The sequence below is a fragment of the Lepidothrix coronata genome, unplaced genomic scaffold (assembly GCF_001604755.1).
Source record: "Lepidothrix coronata isolate B3197 unplaced genomic scaffold, Lepidothrix_coronata-1.0 Scaffold49, whole genome shotgun sequence".
In the NCBI taxonomy this organism is placed as follows: Eukaryota; Metazoa; Chordata; class Aves; order Passeriformes; family Pipridae; genus Lepidothrix; species Lepidothrix coronata.
In genome coordinates, this window is record NW_016690229.1 from 4844229 (window position 1) to 4867172 (window position 22944).

The 22944-nt window shown below is 47.4% G+C and overlaps 1 long non-coding RNA gene across 3 annotated transcripts in view; it reads left to right on the top strand.

The window, feature by feature from the left end:
* Positions 1 to 2649: 2649 nt before the first annotated feature.
* LOC108497590 overlaps positions 2650 to 22944 on the top strand; it is a 62976-nt gene continuing 42681 nt past the window's right edge. For 2 of the 3 annotated variants that reach the window (XR_001874894.1, XR_001874893.1), the window contains exons 1-2: positions 2650 to 2697; positions 2974 to 3183. This is a non-coding gene — a long non-coding RNA (uncharacterized LOC108497590). Of the gene's footprint in view, positions 2698 to 2973; positions 3184 to 6256; positions 6344 to 22944 lie in introns of all 3 variants that reach the window. The other variant, XR_001874895.1, reaches the window with a different exon arrangement.

Here is a 22944-nt window from a genome sequence, read left to right on the forward strand (position 1 = left end):
CCCAACATATCTTGGTGCCGGGATGGATTCTCAACCCTGGGGAACCTGTCAGGGATGTGATAACAACTCAATCCAAACAAGGGCACGACTGTGCCTGTGATAGTGAGTGGTTCTTAACAGCTCCCCTGCCGCCGGGGCAGGGTCCCGCTGGGGCACAGGCAGCTGCACACCCCGGGGACTTTGTGATTTCAGATGGGCCCCAAACCAGCATGAGAGCCTGTCGCTTCTGGCACTTGGGTTCTCAAAACCCCAAGTGTTCCCCAGAGGGTCATAGGCAATGTTATTCTGTGCTGGCTGGGCTGGTATTTTGGGTAAAGGTGTTCTCAGATGAATTTGTGGTGATCCTGGGTTGAGTCAGAGTGGAGAAGGGCTTCCACGGCTTCAGTTGTAGAAAGGGCATGGGCTGGGAAAGCATTGACAGTCCTGTCTGATATCTGAGCGGGAGCAGCTTGGACATCCCTGTAGTGATGGAAAACAGAAGGAAAAAACCCAACAGCGGTTTATGTCATTGCAGGGAAATTCCCATCTGTTCCAGAGGGAAATGAGCTGAAGGTACAGAGGGGACACTGGTGGTCACAAAGACTATGTTGGGGTAGAGAAGAGAGGAAGAGGGGTAGAGGGTTTCCTACAGGTTCTGTCGCCACTGCCAGTCCTGTGGGGAGTGGTGGGTTTGGTCCCTGGCGTCAGACAGAGCTCTGCTCTATGTTGTCAGCTGGCACCTCAGGGACACCAGATTTCATGGTTTTGCTGCCACACACCCTGTCCTGGGCTATCCGAACAGTGACAGTGGGGTACAGCCTGTCTTTGGGACCAGGAGGCGGCAGAGGGAAATCCAGGTTTCCAGAGTGGGTTCAGGAGACCCGTCGTCTGAGACAGAGAAAGAGCCAAGGCAGCCCAGGACAGAGAGCAGACGTGTCATCCGTAGTGGCTATTTCTGGCATCGTCCTCAGAGCTGGGGACCTCAGACATGAGGGCACGGGAAGCACCGCTGGGATCTCCTGGGAGCCCTCCCCACCTCGTGGCACTATGGGGTGGTTCCTGCAGGCATTTCCCATCCTTAGATGACTTGCTATCAGCTCCCAGCAAGTACAACACCCTCAGACGAGTGTTGCCTGACAGGCTCACACGGATGTCCTAAGTGGAGGTATCCGTTGGGATCACAGTGCAGCAGCGCACAGACCCTGTGGGTGGGCGTCTCTGTCACACACCACTCCACGCTCATGGGTCACTGATGGGAGCAGAGGGTCTTGGGAACCTCACTGGGGTTCATGTGAACTTCCCACTCCAATCCCACATCCAACCACCACCACCCAAACATCCATTGGCAGATGCCAGTCTCTCCAGCCCTGATCCCCCAAAGCCTGCCCACAGGAGTGGTCTGCCAGCAGCATGAGGTGCTCTTGGGGTCTGGGGAGGTGTCATGGTCCCTCTGGGTGAGCCTTGATGAGGTGCAGAGACCTGGGGTGAGCAGGGCAATGCTCCATTGGATTCAGGAGGTTGTCCTGAACAGGGATCTGCTGCAAGCAAGCAGGACGGGTTGGCTGAACGCAGCCAATGCCATGTCTGTCATCATTTATCTGCTCTCCCCGAGTGACCTCCCCAGGTCTCTGGACATCTTTATTTTGAAGCTGGGTCTAACTCAAGTTTCTATAGTTGTTCACCTGCTTCTCTGGATGCCAGCCAAGGGCAGTGCCTCCACTGCCAAAATTTTCCCTCGTTGCTGTACTGCTGGATGAAACTTTGGAGGCTGGAAAGATCCCATGACCTCAAGACCCAGGAGACACCACTGTGTTGGTGACCCACATTAACCCACTGTGACAGAGGGGTTTCCCTGGCTGGCAACGAGGCTCCCTAGTGCTCTCCATGTAGGGCAGAAAATCCAACGCCTTCCCAACCTTCAGCACCTTTGGAGACACGGAAGGACAGACGTGGCCAGACAATGAGGTGCCCAGGACCTTGTGGTGAAGGACTTGGCCCCAGCGTGAGGTCTTTTAAAGCCAGTTCTTCCCTCTGTAACATGAAAATCAGGATCCGTTGAGCTTCTTCCCCACCTTCTCACCCAGAATCCTTTCTACCATGAAGGAAGAAATACAAATGAAAGAAAGAAAAGGAGAGGAAAAGAACAAATACAGGAGAGAGCCAAAGGTTCTCCGGCATGGACAAGGTCTCCGCTCTGTGTCTCTCAACACCGGCGCTTACCAAACATAGCCAGGGCCCCGAGAAACCTCGGGCCGGTGGAGAATAGTAAGATGAGCTCCCTCTTTATTTGGCCTAGCTAAAAATAGCGGAGGGGAAAAAAAAGGCAGAGTCAGGACCCTGCAGGACCAGTAGTCAATGGGCTGCGAGGAGCGATTGAACTCCGAGCCCTGCTCGGCAGGCTCCAGCTGACGGGCTATTTTTTGCCGTGGTTGACTAAATATGGTCAGGGAGGGAAGAGCAGGAGCAGGGGCCGCTCGCCCGGGGGTGCGTGTTTGGGATGCTTCGCTGGGTATATAAGCACTGGAAAGGTGGACTCGCGTCCTGACCAGAGCTTCCCCCTCCCTCAGCCAGCCCCCCCCAGCCCTGTGTATCCCCCCGCAGCCTGACCCCCAGCCCGGGCTGACCCCCGGGGGGGGGGGGAATGTGAAAAGGAGGAGGAGGAGGAGAAGGGGTGGGGGGGGCGCAGGCACTTGTGCCGGCGCAGCCTCTCGCATCAAGGTGTGCTGCAATCCAGGCGGGCACCGTGGCTGCTCCTTAACCCCCGGCTGGCCGCGGAGCTGCCCGAGCGCGCTCCCCGCCCGCCCCGCGCAGCCCCCGCGGCACCGCGCTGCCTCCCCGCACCCCGCGGCACCGCGCTGCGATGCGGTGCAGCGGCGGGGATGGAGGGATGGAGTTGTGGCGGTGCCGGGCGGCGGGGGCGAGGTAAGGGTGGGTGGGAGGGGAGGGTTTGCCTGGCGATTTTTTTTTTTAATTTTTTTTTTTTTTCTCTCCAAGTGAGGACTAATCCCATCCCTGGGCCTGCTCTCTGTTCCCTTCCTGCATTAGAGATTGGCTATAAGGAGAAGGCTGACGGCTGCAGCATGAAGCGCATTATTACCTTGTGATTCCATGACCCTCCTCTATGCATCCCTAACTCTCGAAAGCTGATTCAGCTTTCAGCTAGTGCTCTGGTGAGTCCTCTGCTGCAACAGAAGCTCCTAACTGGTATGTCTTTTTTTTTTTTTCCCCCCTCTCTTCTGCTCCCTGCCTTGCCTTTAACTGCTACCAGCTCAGCTTGGTTTAAACACTTTTCCTGGCCAATGCAGGACTGAGTGCCCATCCAACTTACCCGGGGACTTAAATGTGGGCTTCTGCATCCGGCAAATGTATGTGTGTGTGTGTATCTGTGTGGGGTGTGCTGGATGTGTGTTTAATCTGTGGATCGGTTAGGAAACCTCCTCCCCCCCTTTTTTTTTTTGTTCTGCTGTGGCATACTCCGCATTTAAAAAAAAAAAACACCTAACAAACTGCAGAGCAAGCAGTGCACTAGAATAATCTGAGCTGAAATGTTAGAACTTTGACATGCAACCGTTCTGCAAGGTTAAACCGGCCTTTAAATGCCTAATTCAGACACAGGCTGGCTAATGACACCTGGGGGGATTGGGGCGTTATTTATTTATTTGCAACAAACTAGTGCTATGAGCTGATACCAGGCAGAGCAAAAGGGTGAAATGTGGTTAAACTTAGCCTAACTTGCAATAATCTCAATGCTGTGGTGATTAACTGTTAAAATGCCGAGAAATGAGTATTAATTACAGGCGCGTGGCTTGTGGACGATCAGAAAGGGAATATGGGGAGGAGGAGAAGTTAGGCTTTCCTGCAAGGGTTTGGAATTCAGGTTACATGAAGTGTAGCATCAATTGACTGTTATTGCTTCTGCAGCTCAGAGTTGACTGTGGTCATTATATTTTATATGATAGTGGTGATACCTAGTCACATGAATATATAGACATCAGTTTTGTGAGATGGATACTGTGGTGCATACACACATAGATTTAGGTTTGTTTTATAGCGCGCATATGGATATTTTACGCATCTTTATGCATAGGTATATAAATCCTATACATAAGCAGGTGTAACATATCATCCAGGTACAACACATCTCCAGGCTGTGTGTGGAGTATGGATACAGGTATATATGTCTGTGCCAGAGGGAGCGTGCACTCAGCAATCGTGTGTAATTGTCTAGGCAGAAATCTGTGATTTGTGCTGTCAGTTTAATTGCTGGGATCCTCTCGAGCGGGTGGTTGTGTCTGTGGCTCCCAAGGTCTGAGCTCAGCCTCTCTGCCACAGGCTGCAATGGGGCCAGCGCATGCCTCCACCTCGGCCCCGCTTGTGTCTCCCTTCTCCGGTGCCCAGCCCTAGATACAGGCTGTCCCCAAACTTTTGTGCTGCACATCTTCCATTTGACTTTGCCACTTGGACCTGAGCAGCGCCTGGAGCCTGGGGCAGTGCATGAATATAATATACAGGACCTTGCTTTCCATGCTTCTCACCAAGCTCCTTCCCCTTCCGTCTCCAGGCAATACCTCAGGCCCTTCCCTCCCCTTTTATTTGCCCCTTTGCCTCTGCATGATTCAGGTCTCCATCCATTTTTCTCCCCAGAACAGCCACAGTTTTACTGCGCATGTTTTTTGGCCAAGAGCAAGCACAGGAGCTCAGAGAACCCAGGTGGGTTGAGTATGGTGGATTATGTTCACCCACCACCACTTACTCCTGGTGGTAGCTGGAAGATGGGATCCACAGGGTGCCTCTGATGTCACATTAAAAACACCATCACACCATTTACTTGCTTCTCGACCAAAAGGCACAACCCTGGAAAGCATGAGCTTACACCCAGAACCTCAAAGCAAGTTTAAATCTCCAGGACGAACTTTGCTGCTGTGGTTGTGTCATTGTCTTCAGTTCTAGTAAGGATCTAAAAGGTCATTTTTTTAGCTCTTACATAGTACTTGCTTTAGTGGCTGGCAGTCGCTGTCCCTCTTGTCCGTAGAAGTTGGGGACTGTTCAGGACAGCCCATGTCAAATGCATTTGAAGAAATCAAATAGGGTATGAGGTGCAGGTGTTTAGTGCTCCAAGAATCCAGTAGCTGTTCTACTGCTGTTGGTCTGAAGGAAATTCAATACCATGGAGTGCCTTGGCTGGGCAACACCTCACCACGAGCACTTTGATTTTTGCTGGTTTTTTTGGGCTTCTTTTTTTTTTTAATCTGAGACACTCAGACTTTCCCTCACACTCCTCAGCTCTCCCTTTGCTTTAATTTCACTGCAGTCATGCATTACACCAGTGCCACAGCTCCATCTCTCTTCCCCTTAATCCAAACTAAAGGTTGAAATTTGCCTTTAAATGAGACAAATAATGATGGTTAAAACGGCCAACAAAGTCAGGGAATGAGGGGGAAGCTGCACAGAGCCAGGACCAAGGCATGTGCCAGTATTGCATGAGGGGTGTAAAGCCATTTTGGGGGTTGGGGCTGAGCACAGAGGATTTACACCCCGGCACCATGCGGCCTTTGCTTTTCAGTGGTGCTGGAAGTCGATGGGCAGCAGGGAAGTATTTACTCCCCAGCTGGCAGTGATATTTTAAAAAAAGCAGTGAAAAGCATCGATGCAATTAGGTATTCCAAAGTGCTTAGTTTGCCACTTGCTAAGTTTACTTAAACCCTCTTTAAAGGGTTCATTAGAAGACTGTGAGAAACGGTAAAATTCATTAACACGGAGGCAGCCATTCCCCATTTGCCTGTAAATTGGTATCGATCGTGGGCAGCGGCGGGCGAGGGGCGGCGGGCGCTGGTGAGGGACCCTGCCCGCCCTGCTGAGCGAGCAGGCAGCGCCCGGCGTGACCTCCGCCGCGCTCCTGCCTAAATCCTGCCCATTATAGTCTCCCATTCAGCCCGGGCGGCGATCGCAGCCCTGCCACTCGGCCCACATTGTTCAGGGAGCTTTAAAGCTCAGCACGGTTGCGAGGAGGCGAGGGAGAGGGGGAGAGCCAGGGCTGCGTGCGGGACCGAGCCCCACGGGTGCACAGTGCGGCGGCGTGCGGGGAGCGCAGCCCACGGGGGCTGCGGGAAGAACTCGGGAAGAACTTGGCCCGAGCTCCCAGAACCTCGCTTTGGCTGCCTTTTATGTCTGCAGGTCTTCCCAAAGCCCCTTAGCTGGCGTGGAGCTCAACCGGATGAATTATTAGGAGCAATTTTTAATTATTTTTTGTTTTTTAACGCCCTGATCTCCCCAAAAGGCATGTGATATCTTTTGGGGGTTGGTTGTCTGCGGGTAGTGTCTCACTTCCAGTGACCAGAAGAGGAAAAATCATTGGATTCACTAGGTAAGATGCTTTCTTCTTCCTATGCTTTAATTTCTACTTACTGATAAAGCAATTGCTTGTCTGGGGCTGATGAGTTCTCTTACTCTGGCAAATGGAACAGTCCTTCCCGGTGTCAGTTTGTAAATCAGTAGATGGCCATTTGATTTTGGGCTTTCTGAAAACGAACTGGCTTTTTGCTTCCAAATTATAGGATGTAGGCAACTGGGAATTCATCTGTATGTAACTTTCTCCCACATGGCTTTGTCTGAAATTATACCTGTATGCATATACAGGAAAGCCTTTCCTCTAAACCACATTTTGGTCTTTTTTAAATGCTGAAAGTTTATGATTTTGAATGAAACACCTACTTTTTAGGTGGAGTGGGAGGCTGGCTTGTACCCTGTGTCTTTTACGTTTCAAAGAGCCCCTGCCAGGGCAGCAACTGGACCTTTGCTGCTTGGTGTCCAGTGAATTACGCAGTTCCCCTTTCCCAGGATCCAAAATCCATCATCTGCTGAGGGCTCAGCCCAGCATTACCGGCCAGGATCAGGAGCTGGTGTGTGTGTGTGTGTCTGCACATGGGCTGGGCAGGAGGAAAGTCTGCTGGTTTGAACTGAGCCGTAACTCACTCTCAGGATGTAAATTGTAAATCAGCGCTATTTTTCCTCCTGTGACCATATAAATGCGCATATTGAAACTACCTGCTTGAGAGACATACTTCTTTATATGCCCATATGAACCTGGCAAGCTATGGAATGTAAAGAAGTATGTATTTCAGGTGGGAATCCTTCTCAGAGGAGCAGTGTGTGACCCCGGCCAAGGCGGGGGAGAAAGACAGACAGATTATTTTATATTATTATTTTTTTTAACTGCCTGACCCGGCAGACCGACTGGGGAGTCAATTGATGATCTTGTTCCAGCGCGTGTATTGTTCTGTCACTTTGCCTGTGTCAGCAGGTGGAAATGCTCATCAGGACATTAAATATTCAATATGCTGACTGCGGCATGGGCTTTGAAAGGCGATGCCAGAGGAAAGCTGGCTGTCCGCTCCTGGGTTTTAACAGGGATGCAGGCCAACCTCTCCTTTTTCCTGCTTCCCCATCGACCCTTTTTACCCCAGATATTAAGGCTAGATAACAAATAGAGCTGGCTGATCTTTAAATCTAGGAACAACAAAAGGAGAGGGAGGGTGGGGGGAGAAGAAGAGAGAGGAAAAGAATACAACAGTTGTGACTCGGGCGTGCGGTATTTTAGCTTTAAATTGGTGTGCAAACTCCGTTTTTCAAACCTTTCCCACATTACAACTTTTTGTGCTTAAAACTGGCGAGAAGGAGATATTCCTTTTTGTGCGATGAGCCATCCAGTCAGTGGATCACAGCTAAAGCCAAAGGAGTGCTCTGAATATAGGGATCTTATTTTCCCCAGGGAAAACAAGAAAATTAGATCCTTTCATTCTGGAAGCCTTTTCCATTTAACCTTTTCCAATGTAAAACAGTTGGCTATTTTTCCGAGATAGTACAATAATATGACAAGATGAAAGAAATTTGGTTTAACGACCAGTTTAACGTTCTGCCTAGATGGGAGCCGCATCTGAGGGTTTAAAGCTTTCATCCCCAAATTTCCTTGCGTTTCTACGATGTTCTAACGATGTACAAAGTTGAACTCCTCAGAAAGCCGCTCCCCAGCTGCCCAAAGTCCTTTTTCCATGTCCATGGGGCCGCTGAGGGCAGCGTTTTTCTTTGGAGTGGTTTCCCTGCAATTGCAACCTTGTCTTCATCTTGCTCATGGGCTCCTACGGCATCATTTGGCAGGTGTGGTGCCATGGCATGGCAGCAGAGGTTAATTAGGTCTTTCCGATCGCAGCATCCTCCCCCTGAGCACGGGGAGCAGGCAAGACTTTGAACTTGGATTTTGGGGAGTCTTTATCCATCTCCGTTCACCGTGAGCACCGTCATCACTTGTTACAGGTACGCCAAAGGGGATTTAACTGTAGTCAGATTCTCGTGAGGAGTGGGTGAGAAAAGGCAGGTTGGGCTGTGGGGGAGATTTCCTACCTGTAGGATTTGGTGGGGTTTATTGTGGCTGGTTTTTGTTTAAATTAAATACCATGGCTGATGGGGGCGTGGGCAGCGCTGACCCCTTCCCAGCAGAGGAGGAGCCTTTGCTTTGGCAGTTGGCTTTGGGAAGGCCGAGTTTGTACTGGAGAATGGCTGGTTTGCATATCATCCTATTTGCATTTTCGGATGCGCTGGTTATGCTGGGCCCTGGAAAGCTGGGGTGTTCCTGACTGGCTGCGGTGAAGTCCCTCAGGACCTGGCTGCAGCGATGCAGCAATCCCTGGGCTCGGTCCCACCAGCAGTCACCCTGAATGGGGACAATCCCTGGCCCCCATGTCCCCTCAAGGATGGGATCCTGTGGGTGTCCTGCCCCATTTTGGGGTCAGATTTAAATATGAAGCTGGTGAATGATGGGAAATCAGCTGAGCCCAAGCAGGAAAGCACCGGTGTCCAAGGAGGACTGCAGTTTCACTCCCTTCTAAATCACCAATGTTACCTTGACTCTCTGGATAAAAAAAGAGGACAATTGTCACCATTCTGGATATAACATAGCATTACAAATTATACATATTATATATAATTTATATATAAAATTTCCCTCTTTTCCTTGCTGACCCTTTGCCCCACCTCTTCTCCTTTCCTTTTCTTTCTTCTTTCCTTTTCTACCTTTTCTCTTTTTTCTCTTTTTTCCTTTTGGGTTTTTTTTCCTTTTTTTTTTTTTAAATTTTCTTTTTTCTTCTTTTTGCTTCCTTTTTTTTTCTTTCTCAGTGCAGGTTTTACTAAAACCCCTGTGGCACTGTGCATTCCTCTTGCAAAGGTGCTCGCGGTCTGATTTACAGTAGATACCTGCATTTGTAATGCAATTTTTATCTCCTTCCCCCCGCCTCTCTGAATTAATACGCTTGTTAATCACATGGAATTGCTAACTTTAGGAAGTCACTAAGTGCTCAGATTTATTTTTTATGTAAATATTTTCAAAGCTATAACTCTGAGCGCTGTCTCGCAGCATGGGAGCGGAGGTAGCAGGGGAGGCTTTGCCATGGCCTGTGTCAGCTGGGCTTGGGCAATGCTAAAAATGACTTGGGGTGTGTGTGGCCCCCCAAGAGCCATGGTAGCCCACTGCTGTTGGCATTGATGGCAGCAGGTGATGGCTGCAGGCCTTTGTCAACCAGTTTGCGCCGTTCTTCCGCTTCATGGCAGCTCTTCATCCGTTTAACGCCTTTCGGATTAAAACTGTGGCTGTTACGTTGCACTAGGTCCGCTCTATTTGATAGCTAAAAAAAAAACCACTTCTCTTACACTCTTCCTAAACTGGTGAGCATCTCCTGGCCTTGAGTGTCATGGTGGGCATGCTGCAAGGAGCATCTGTGCTGGACCCGCAGCGCTGGGATGCTCAGGTGCGCCCATCCATCCTGCAAGCCGAGGACTGCGCGGTGCCAGGCATGGAAACAGGAGCTCTGAGAATTGTAAAAGCCATAAATCCAGTGGACCAAATTAGTTAAATTTTTCTATTCTATGCCTCACAAAATCCAGCCGTTCTCGAGATGAATTCTCCGCATGTAAGCGGAACTACCGGCAGGTATAAGATGGATATTTTGCACGTGCACATGAGAGCACAGGGACAAATTTGTGCCATGCGGATTTCCCAGGCGGGTTTTTCTTTTTTTTTTTTTTTTTACTTTTGTGTGTTTGTTACATTGATGATCTATTATTACCGTTGTTACTATTACTTAATGTTGGAAGACAGGTGGTCCCATAAATTCTAGCACCCTCTTTTTTTTTAAAAAAAAAAAGGGGGGGGCATGTTTGCAATTCAAGTTTAATAGTGCATTCATCAAGAGCAATAAAGCATTTTATTGCACAAGTATTTCAAGGGATGTGCTGGCCCTGGTAAAAGCATTAGTAAAGGGGTGCATCAGCAATCTCATTTAAAACTGTCTACCCGACGTGAAAAATGTTGCGTTGAAGAATAAACTGCTATTAAGCATGATTAGATTGACCTGCAGGACAGATATTTTAGCTGCAGCAGCACAAGTCGATCAAAGTGAGCATCGCTTAGATTGCAAATTTTTTTTTTTTAATGCCCTAAATTAAAAATGAAAGAGCCTCAGAATATTTAGGACCAGAGAGTGACTTTGGGGGTGAGATTTGTGTATTCGATTCGAAGTGGTTTGGAAAAGTGGGGAAAGGGGGAAAAGGTATTAATTGCTGCCCCTTTAGCATACATTGAAAATATGTTACTCAGATCAACCAATCAAAAAAGAAATTGTGCTGACTCAGCATTCGGGCTAGTCTGCACGTCCGATTGCAGAAGAGATCAGCACTGCACTGCAGTATCTTTCCCTGCCTTTGACACCAGCTTAGCTGGGCAGGGCTTCCCTTGTGTTTCCCAGGACTAGTTTAGGCCAAGAACAAGAGAAGGCCCTGAAGAAAGGAAGAGAGTCAAGGTTGCACGAGCCTCGAGCTGCTAACGATCCTTTTTAGTCAGTAAGAAAGAGCTTCCATGCTAGGTTTGCCCTGCCAGATGCAAGCGGCATGAATTGCTTGGGAATATATCTATTTTTAAAGACTTTCACCACATCTTGCACTTAGCAGTGACTGTGGGCGAGGGGGTGGTGTGTTCCTAGCAAGAGAAATATCCTCGGCTCGGATCCCTCCCCGGAAAGCCCAGGGCTGATTTAAGTGCCGCACTGGCGATTGCCTCCCAGAGAAGATGCTGGGTTAAATGTTTGCCGCTTGACGCTGAAGTTGCTCTTGACCTCGGCCAAGCGGGCAGTGATGCTGCCAGCTGCTTTCCCGTTGGGATGCAGCGGGTCACGGTGAGAGCAGCCCGGTGTTCCAAGGATGGGAGCCGAGGACATGGGCTCTGCTGCCGGCTCGCTGGGCCTGCAGACAAGTCGTTTGGCTTGCCTGCCTCAGTTTCCCTCAGAGGCAAAGTAGGTGCTTGCTGTGGAGTCGCTGAAGCTGTACCTGCACTGCAAGGCTGAAGCTGGAGACAGCCGAGGCAGGTTGATGAAACTACCTGAGGACAAGGGGTTTGGATTTGTAAGGACTTTCCTGCTTTGGTGTTGGCTTGCACAGTGGTGCCTAGCATGTGTTTTGGGGAGATGGCACAGCTTGTCTGGACCGTGCCCCTCTGCCCTTGTGCTGTAATGAAGACTTGTCTGGGCTCCCCACACCTCTGAGCAGGCTCAAGGCACAAGGTGCAGAGGCTGGACCTCAACCAGGACCTCATGGGGCTGTGACTGCCTGGGGGATGTCCCAGCAGGAGTGAGCTGGTTGATGGGGTCTGTGGGGTGCTCCATCACTGCAGGGCTGCTCACTGGTTGCCAGTCTGGGCACAATGCTGTGCGGTGTTGCTGGGTGACTCTGCCAGCACCAGGAAGGTTGTGTGATGCCAGCCTGGCCCCTGAGCTTACCCAGCTGTGCACATGCCCAACTTTGTACACCCCGGTGGGCACTTGTATGTGCAGGTGGAGCGGTGTCCCTGTGGGCTGTCTCCTCCCCACCACTGCAGATCCCCGTGATGCTCTGAAGACATTTTTGTTTGCATTGTGTAACCAGCACCATCCCTGGGTTAGTCTGTATTTTTCCAGAGTGGTCTGTATGGAGGAGCAGAGCTGGTGGATGACACCCTTGTGTGCAAGGGGAAGGCTTTCAGGCACAGATATGTCTTGAATAAAGCAGAATTTGATAGTCAAAGATTTTAGCACTTGGAGCAGTTGCTGGTGGTGCTCAGGAGGCTCAGGGGAAGCAGGCGACTGACATCTCCAACAGATGCGGGGTTTTCCTTTTTTTTTCCTCCTTTTTCTTTTTTTTCCTGAAGCACAGGGCCGTGCCTGTAAATGCCTTGCCATGCCCAGATATGGCCTGTGCTGGGACCTGTGCCGCTATCTAAAAAAGCCCTGGGCAGACTGATGAGCCTGGGGGAACTGGGGAACAACTGCTATAAATAGTGCTCATTCTCAGCTGCCCTTCTGGGGGGACAGGATTAGGTGGCATCTGGGCAGCCAAGAGGCGTGGGACTCGTGACCACCAACCACAGAAGTCACCCAGCAGCTGTAAGGACAGGAACCATCCCTGCAAAGCCCTTACATAGGCAAGTCAACCCTGGCATTTGGGGAGTCGGATAAAGCCATGGGAGCAGGAATCCAGTGACCTAAGAGCAATCAAGAATAAAGTTCACCACAACAGTCTGGGTAATGCTTCCAATCTGAGTAGTGACCTGGCATGGGAGGCAGGACTTGGCTTTTGGCTCTTCAAGCTGCTTGGTTTAAGCAAAAGAAGGCGTCAGGAGGGAGTTGGTGACATGGGAAGTAATGTGTCACGAGGACTTGCTGAGATGAAGAGATTGGTGTCCCCTTCTGGGACACCATGGGTTAATTTGCTTGTTAATTTGCTGGCAGTGAGATTATTGGAAGCTCTGATTTAATATTTGTGTTTACTTTGGGTAAACAAATTAACAAAAAACCCTCAAGTCTTAATAATTTAAGGCACAAACTTGATTGAAGCCAGGAGAAGATAATGAATCTCATGCGGTGATTTCACTCCTAACCTTGCAGAGGGTGGGCAGTGTGTGTAGCTCATGCACATGCAGGATGACTGTTCCCTATATGTGAGGGTTGCTTTTAGCTATAGGTTGCAGGAGTGTGAACCAGCAGAGGAAAAGGACTGTGTTGTGCTTGAATTAAGCTCAGCCTTGAGTATTTGAAGGGAAAAGATGGAGCAAGGAGTGGGGATGGTTTGGCCAAGCAGAGGAGATGGCTGTGCATATGATATCTGGAGGGGAAGTCTTGAAATGTATGCAATGGGAGATTGGGGATAAAAAATATGGAGCGACACTGCAGCTTGTCCCTTAATGGGTTGGCTGCGGGAAGGGGACTGGGATGTGCAGGCAGCAAGTGCAACACAGGGTTTTATACCCAGGCTTTGTCTCTTCCACCCCTCACAGTGTCGGGGCTGTGCTGCACAGGGAGCTAAACCACGTTACTTTCTTTAAATTAAGCCAGCTTTGTCCTAAAGCCTTGTCTTTGAGACAATAAGACGCACCCACTAAAATCTATTGTGCCATTTTTGCAAAGACCAGCAAAAGTCTCCCGTGTGCCGTCCCCTCCCTGTCCTCCACGCTCATTTGGCCTATTTGAAACTGAATTTATTCCTGGGAAGGTCCCCATCAATTTGCCTTGCTCTTTTGTTGACAAGTTTATTAAAAACCTCGGCAACTACATATTAAACTTTTATCAGTGTCGAGGAAGAATACGTCCTTTGAGCGGCCACAGAAGTTATGGATTGGGGCTTAACGTTTCTTGTTCCACTGTTCGGCTGAGTCAGCGTAACAAATAAAAGCTGCCACTTCTTCTTTTTTTCCCTTTCTTGAGAGACAGTTCCCTTAACAGTGTAAGTAACTGTGTCCAATAATGTAAAAAGGTTTCAGGTCTGGGTAAACATCAGCCTTGATTTTTTTTTTTTTTTTTGTGGCCATAAGTCTGTAATAATTTGAATTATTAGTTTAAAACAAGAATAAAATATGAACCCTGGAGAAAGTTATTGCTCCTTAGCTCTGAACTGATGGTTTTGGTAAAATAACTGTTACTTTACAGGGTTTATATGAAAAAAATCACTGCAAATTAATAATTGTTGTACTGCAAGTGATGTGCTTTCATCCAGTGTGAGAGCATGAAGGGGTTGGAGCGATGCTTGGTTGGGGATGTACCTTCTGTGCTGCTGTGATAGAGGATCTTCACTCATTTTCTTTAGTCATAAGATGAAACAAAGAGGAGGCCAATATGTTGCACCAAAGATGTTAAAAATAAAGCGTTAGAATTGCATAACCTAGTTCCCGTTTCGCCGCACAGCTGAGTTTTTAGGAGTTGAAAGAAGCCTGGAAAATAATTGGTGAGAAGGAGTTTGAACTGATATAACAACAGGCAGGCAGGGAAAAAAGTGAGTATTGGTGGGACTGAGCCACAATTCTTGAACTCCGCCGGATAAATAAATAAATAACACAGCATCTTTCTCTGCCTGTCACCACGTCCAAGGATTTTTTAGTCCTTAAACAGGTTTGCTGGCATAATTTGTCAAGTCCAACAGGGAGGTTTCCATGTGACAACCGATCGTTTCTCACCACGCACAGTGGTGCACCAAAGCCGTCCTGCCAGCTCGGAGCAACTCCATAATTAGATAACAGTTAACACACGTATATGAGATGGCTCATCACTCATGCCCAGGGTATGGCAGAGCCCGCCATGGCCGATCCTGCACCGTGCTGGCAGCAGGCAGGGAGCATTCCGGACAAATACATCTTCCTCCAGGAGTTTATCTGCATCACCATTTGCTCCAATTATAACTAATTGGACACATATTGCATTTTCATAGCATCTAATTTTCTATTGATTTTAACGGGACTGCTGGTGTTTTGTACTATTAAGTGGTATCTGGTATCAGTTGCTGTTTAAAAACGCTGAGTGCACTCCCCTGTATGGAATTATGCAGTCAGCACATGTTTTAAAACCTATTTAATTGTTAGGTCCATAAAATGCACAAACTGTATTAGGGAGCGGCTTTGTTCTCTTTTGAGAGTGTGAGTAGTAGAAAAAAAAAAATCCAACTCCACAACTATTTCCATGTCCGGTTTCAGGAGCTGCAGCTCCCAGAGACCTGCTTAGAGCCTTGTGCTTCAGGAAAACAGCTTTGGAGGGACCACCTTTATCCCACAAGGAGCCAGCTCCCTCCAGGTAACGATACTCTTCATTGGCAGAACCGAGCAGGTCTGTGCTTGAAATGGGACCATTAGTTTTACAAGAGGCCTAGGACCAAAATTTGGATTAAGACGGAGATAAGGTCACTTTAGATGTTCTGTATAACTAAGGAATAAGGTGATAACTGTAGTGTTTGGGACTTCACTCCCTGTCATAGATATTGTCGTGTACCTTGGCAATATATCCAGATAAAACCAGGCTATCAAATTAGCCATTTCATTTCAGCAAGTACTCAGTGAAGCAGGGTGAAAGCAACAGTCCTTTGTTCAGCATCATTTAAAGGAGAAAAGATTTTAGAAGAGAGATTTAGGGGAGAAAGGGAGAGGTGGCCTGGTAAAGAGCATTTCCAGCAATGCGCGGTGAATCGCTGGCTTGTGGAGGTTGGATAGTGGCATTAATGGTAGAGAAGGCAGATTAAAGGAGATGGAAATAATGTTTTGGGGCAGCTGAGTTACCCCAGGGTGCTGGTGAGTTTGCCGTCAAGTTGCTGCCTTCGCTGCTCATTAGCAGGAACCACATTGTGTTTGTGGGAGACAGGTGAGTTCATGAGGGTGTATAAATTAAATAGACACTTTATTAAGTTCAGGTAATAGTTGGGGTTTGAAAGACTGAGTGGCTACTGCGATGTCAGCAACTACTTTAGTGCACAAAGGAACTGAGTGCTTTTTAATTAAGTCAAATAAAATCCAAGCGGAAGGCTCTCGAGCCTTGTCTGGAGTCTACTTTTTGGGTTGAATATCTATAATTTTAGAAATGTTAATAAAACACAGTCCACTTTTTCCCTGTAATAATATAAGTTCAATTAATATTTGATGTCTGTAAGGAAAAGGATAAAAGCAGCAAGCTTGTATTTTCTGGTTTACAAATGGCACATTGTGCAGAATCCCGTGACTGTGGCATTGATTTAAACATCCTCGCAAAGACACCATGCAATAAAGTTGAATCATCTGCAGTATAAGTATGGCTGTTTGGGGGGAAAAAATAGCAATGTGAGAGAGTAGATGTTTTCCTGTATTATCAAAAGCCACTTCATTTTGAGGAAATTTCCTCCAATTTAGTAATGTTTGGATGGAAATCAAATAACACATTAGCTGCAGGAAAGGGGAAAAAAAACCCTTGCAAAGCTAATTACGAAGGGAATGTGCACTTCATTAAGATAAAGCTGTAGGAAATCAATGTTCTGTATTGTTGTTTTTTCCTTTTGATTGGATTTTAGAATGATAAATTGTTAATGCATTTGATCTAAAAATGATTTGTTTATTCAGATGAAGAGCAACAGTACTTTGTCTCATTTGGCCTTTTAGCTTATAATGATAATGGCTTGGAGGGCTGCTCATTTTTCAAAAGGGTATCGGACTGGAATAGGCAGGAGATTTCTGGACTCGGAAGGATGGGCCCTATGCAAGGGTTCGTTGTAGGCTAATTCTATTGCATGTTGAATCTTCTGCTTCATTAGGAATATCGACAAATGCTGATAAATTCTTTGGCTTTTCTGTACTGTCTATAACACGTCTTTATTAGAATATTGAGGCTAAAGTAGAAAGATCCACAAAAGAGCAGATTCTCTTGCGTTGCCTACTACTGATCCTCCTTGCCATAGCAATGGGGCTTTTGCTCCTTTTCCTGCCTGCAATCATTGCCAACGTAGCCAAAAGCCAAGCAGAGGCACTGCACAAGGGTGGTCAGAGAGGGAAAAGTGATGCATGGGTTTGTTTTAGTAATTTGGTTTTGATTCACCTCTGGCCCATGTCTCTCACTCAGGGTGCCCATGGCTCCCCAGTGCCATCCCACAGTGCCTGTAGGCTTTTCCCAGCTCGGGATGTGCTGGAGCATTGAGCAGGGGCAGGAGCATCTGCTCCTGGCCCTGGGGGCCTTTCCAGTGCAAGACCCTATTTCACGAGGAGAAGACTAGACCTGGCTTCTCTTTGGACTGAAGCCTGAACTTGCTGGTGTTGAGTGGTTGAGGTTTTGGACCTGGATGTGGTGCTGTTGCAGACTGCACTTGCAACATTGGCACAGGCAGGAATGGAAAGCAGCACCCTGCCAGATTCTGCCTGTGGAATCTGGCAGCACTCAGCAGGCAGAGGTGAACCCTCTACCTCCTATTTCATAGAAGTGAGGGCTCACAGGCATTTGGGAATGGGCACTGCCTCACTGCAGAGATCAGGGGCTTCAACACAGCACACACCTCTATCTACACCTGTAATCCATCTTGCTTGGGTGCCTAGTGGCTGGTACAGCCCCAGAGACAAGTCTGGTAGTGCCTGCCTGTGCCCTTCCTGTTGGGAGGCTATTGCAGCTCTCTCCAGCTTGTAGCATGGGCTGCTCTTTCTCAGCTGCTGGGAAAGCCTCACCACCAGAGAGACATCATTAGTTTTGATTAATGGCATCCAGAAGAGAAAACCTAATTTTCTAAAAAGGAAAACCTCACCCATAACTCACTGCAGAGAATTTAAACAAAATGTTATAGAACATCCACGCCGACTCACATTGATTTCAAATATGTTCCAAGGCACTCCCTGAAGCAAAGCGAGGGGGGAGTGGGGACAGCACTGGTCCCCAGCAGAAGATGCTCAGTGTAACCCCACACCACTCTCCCACAGCAGTGCTTTCAAATGACTGACCCCAAATCAACGGGGCTGTAACAGAACGAGAGTACCTGAGGAGCAGAGTGTGTTTTAAGTGGTGGTGCTAAGGCAGCTTGGTGCATTCTAAACAAAAACCCATGTGCCCATCAGGGTTTAGCTCAGTACAGCCTCAGTCGCTGATGGCACTTCCACCTCCACCCAATCACCAGTAAATAATTACTTTCCTTTGCCTCCTGTAAGTCACCAATGGATGAATTTAATACTTCCAGGTCTTCACTGTCTAAGTTTCCACTTAGTTCCTTGGCTTGATTGTCTCTTGAAAAGGTACCTAGAGATAACTTGATTAAATTAATTGTGGAGCTCTTTTTAAAAGCTATTCTCTCTCTCTTTCTCCCTCCATCTCTCCCTCCATTTATTTATAGGCAGCTTAGAGTAACGGGTTTGGGCAGTTAAGTGATCTGCAGTGCTTACCGTGACAATGCGAAGCCTGTAATTCTTGGGGAGATGTAATGCTGGCCCACTTGCAGTATTTCTGTGTGCAGTGGTTCTAAGCACAGGTGCTTTTCCCCAGTATCATCTTGCAGCGTGGTGGGCTGTGAGGAAGAGGGGGGAAAAGTCACCTTTGCCTTATGACGCATATAAATTCTTTAAATAGGTTATGCACATGGCAATGTGCAATATCTGCGCGTGGCTCTGGGTTAAGAAGGAAAGGCCTGACTTTATTGGCTCCCACTGCAGAAATGATCGGAGCCGCTGTGATTTTTAAATTTGATTTACTGAGTTATTTTTAGCAGTGGGGTGTTCGTGCTGCAGGGCTCTCCAGGAGAAATCAGCTCCCCAGCTCTGCGACATGAACCGTCACGCAAGTGACTTGGACAGCGGCGACGTAGCAGGGACTTGCTTTCCTCATTTGGGGACAAATTGTCTGAGTATGGGATTGCAAGAAAGAAAAGGTTTTTTTTTCTTTTTTTTTTCCCGTTTTACCCCACCTTTCACTTCCTTTCCTTCGTTTCCCCGTTGGTTTCTGGTGATGTCAAATACAACCGTTGCTTGTCTTGAGCAGATCTTAAACCTCCTGAAAATGCTGATTTTAATGCCAGATAAGAAGACATGGGAGGCTGCATGGTAGGGAAGCAAAGTTTGCTAACCTCTAAAAAAGGATTTCAGGTGTTTCAGCCTTTTCCCTCCTGTTTGCCAAGGAGAACCCCGAGGGGAGAAGAGTTCTGCAGTTCCGAGTTCCTTGGCTGTAGGCTGGGCTGGTTGTAGGAAAGGACATCTCTGCTGCTGTGTGTCAGGTGTCATTTCAGATAACAAAACACAGGGCATGAAGGATGACAGCAGACCATAAAACACTGAGAGGAATAAGTCAGGAAATGATAATTAAAGTATCTGGATTAAAACAATAGCCTTTACTTCTGTCACGCTGTAATAGCAGCGTGGCTCTCAAGACAGACAGAGCCAAATATCAGGTTTAAAAATGCTCCAGGCTGATGGTTACTGCTGTAGATTATTCCACTGCTGTTAAACTTGCCTCTTTAATTCAGACCCGCTCTTCAGCCGTAGCCTCTAAGAAGCTTAAATAAATCCTGACTGCCTGAAAGTGAAGCCATTTGAACCAGTGCAGCATCAGGCAGCAAGTTCAGAAGAGGTCCAGGCAGCTGGGAAAGAAAAGACTCTGAAGAATTCCCCTCTCTGCTGCCACAGCCCATGAGGCCAAATGCTTTGCTAAAGCTGGTAAAATGGAACCAAATCAACTGTTCAATGGATTTGGTCCCCTTCAACCAGCTGTAGCTGTGCATTGATCTCTCAGATGCACCTTGGAGGCTGAAACACTTGAACCCGACCAGGGCGACTCAGGTAGAAGACGTGAATGCTGCTGATAAGGAAATGATGATGACTGGCATCTGCAGATCTATCACTCAGGCTCTAAACTGGTGGGCTGAGCCTGAGTCATTATGTGGTTGCCAGTCAATTCTGCCTAACGGAGACCACTCAAGATTGATAATCTCTATCATCCTCCTAATATTGATCTCAGCTGTAACTCAGGACCATGTATTTCCACTGCAAATGCTGTGCGTTTTCATATGTATTTGCTCACACCCACCCAGGAGCCCTGTGCCTCAGTGTTTCATCTGCTGCATCGAAGAATAAAGGTTTTGATCTGAAGTTCCCTCCTTGTGTTTTGTACCACGCGCCAAGCTGCTCCTTCAACAGCTCTAGTGAAGAAATGGGTTGTTACAGGGATACCAGAGCTGGGAAGGAGTTGGGAATACCAGCTTCATCGCCCCAAATGGCAAATATCCACAGCCTGTACTAGCTAACAATGGGTTTTTTTTGTTAATGAGATAAAAGATGTGCTCCTAAAAAAAGGTCCCCAGTTTGATTTTGTTGACCTAAAAGGCTTGTAAAGTCTCTATCCCGTCTGGTCCTTATAAGCACTAATGTTATGCTAATGGACTTAAAGAAAATCGCTCCCTTTCTCATGTAATAATGATTGGTGGGAAAGTAAGCTGGGAGTCATCCTTTCCTAGCCATCGTAAATCTATAGGACTCTCACAAGCTACGAATATTGCGGGCATAATGAGCCATTTGGATGCAAAAGTCTGATGGGAGATTATTCATGTCTTTACTTCTTAACGACACCTGGCCCAAGTTAACCCCTGGCATGAGAGTGTGCAGAGATTTGTCTCTTTTCACACGCCAGGAATTTGGTTCACTTGATTCCACATCTCTGTTCCTTTAGGTACCATTTACATGTTCTTACTAGGGCCAAGAGTATTCATGTGCTTCAAGAGAAGGAGTTGTTAGATGGATCTGAGGCTTAACATGCATCTAATATTTATGTCACTGGGTATTTGAAAGGCAAAGACATGAGAAGCAATGTTACTGCAGCAGCACCTTTCCTCAGCTAAAAGGAAAGCAGTGCTTACTCAATCCTGCTAGCCCTTTTTTCTGCCCCTTAACAGTGCCTAAACATCTATGTGGAAATCCTACTGAAATCTACATGTGGTTTTTTTCCCATACACTTCAAACAGATCAGGCACTTTTTCCTTCATGCCACCAGCTGATTTCTTGAAAACATGTAAAAGAAATTACTGGTTCTATTTATTCATTTATTTATCTTCACAAATGCAGCATCTTTCCAAACACTCAACAATGCATCCAAAAGGGCTTTGACCCGGCCTGATAGAAGAGACTCGAGCCTTTGCAAAATGCATTTGCTGACATTTGTGCCTGCAAATAGAGGAAAATGAGCAGCTCCAACAAATCCCTGTATTAGCACGGGGCCAGTTTGCAGTGGGTAGAGAGGGTGCTCATGGCTTTCCAGTCCCAGTCACACAGCACAGCTGTGCCCTTGGCAAAACAGCCAAGTGGCCACCACCTCTGTAGCTCCAAGTCACTTCTTGACACAGTGTCTTTCGAGGCTGATTAATTGCTTTGCAGTTGGTCCTGATGGTTTCTGAGCACTACTCAATCCCACTTCCTAATTCCCATCTCAGAAACACCGGGCAAAGGCATCTGCTGAGACAGGAATCACTGTGTGAGCAGAGCAGCAGTCGCTGAGCAAACATCAACTGAACGGTGTCGCTGCCAGTCCTGAGATTCCTGAACAAGGAAGGAAGGGGATGAAAGCACAAGGGAAGGGGAATCCTCAGCACAAGTCCCTAATTGCTGGCAGTCTGGGCTGTGAATGATGTTGGGACTCTAGAGGAAAAGGCTGAGTAAAAACAGATGCTGCCAGCAGGTTGTGGCCTGGGTTTCCAAAATACCACTCTCCTCCCGCCTGCTCCCACAATCTGGGTTGTTTTCTCTTGTTCCCCAGGGCCGCATCCAATGTAAACCACACCATTATTAAAATTCTTCCTTGGTAATGATAATTAAGTTACTAAAAAATGTCAAATGGGAAAGCTGGAGGCATTGCAACTTGAACAAAACCATGGAATATAAATGAAAATGTTTTCTCCTTAAAGAAATGTGGTCCGTATTTAAGTTCCCCCAAAGCCACCTGAGCCTCAAATATCAGGAAATCCTCCAGTTCTCTTGTAGCAAGAGAAGACACAAATGCACAAGGATCCCAAAAGTTGGGCCATGTATTTAGGTGCTTAAATGTGGATCCCACTTTCAGGCAGCCATGCTTGAAGATTGCTGCCAGTGTTTTTATTGCCTAATTATATCTTTATGGAATGAGAAATTCAATTCACTTAGCATGGAATTCCTATAACAGTACAGCCATTATGGTCTAGTCAAGGAAATATGAGGCCCAACAGAAGGCAGCAGGTAGACTTCAGGGGAGCTCTCTAGGGACTGCTACTGTATAGGGACAAACCTAAGGCGTGGGCCAAAAAGTTGTAAATATCCCTCCTAACAGCTTGTGTTTCAGCCCTGCTCATCCCCAAATACCTGTCGATGCAACAGCAGGGATTTGGAGCAAATGGAGCTCACTGATGTCTGCCCTTTGCAGCCCGGAGCTGCTCAGATCATGAACCCACCCATGGTCTGAAAATTGGATCTGCTTCAGTCGATTTCCCTTAAAGCACAGCTCTGAGGGGAAGTCTTACTGCTGACTTTGAAAACCCCAGGACCAGATCCTGGCTAAGTAATTAGAAACCTTTAGCCAACCATCCTTAACTACCTCAAATCTAATTGTCCTCCATATCCTCTAAGAGGCTGCTCTGATGGCTCACCAGACACCGCTGGTTTCCCGGAAACCCTATTAGCTTCTCAAACAAGGCAATCCTGAGGACTCAGTCCCGCAAACCTCTTGTGCAAATATTAAATAACAGGGAATAATTAGCAGGAGTAACCCTTTTTGCTTGACCCTCTTCTGTAATAAAGATCTTTGTCGGAGAACGCAAACGTTATGTTGAGGAGCAATTCATAATCTAGAGCTGCTGAACACATCAGCCTAAATACACTAATACTCTAATATCCATATTTGTACAGGACTTAAGACAGATAAAAACAGACACGTTATCTGTCCCAAATACCTGAGAGCATTCACCAGTCAAGCTTAGGAAGAGAAGGGGGCAAAAGAGTGGTAAGGAAGGGATCACTTCTGCCTTTGATACATCTGCAAGCACATCTTGAGTGGTGCGATCAGATCAGCCGGATTCTGCCATGGAGTTTTTCTGTGGATCCTTTTCCTTCATGTGCTTTTTTTTTTTTTTTTCCTGAGAGAAGAGAAAAGAAAGGACAAGCAAGCCAACAGGCAGATAATT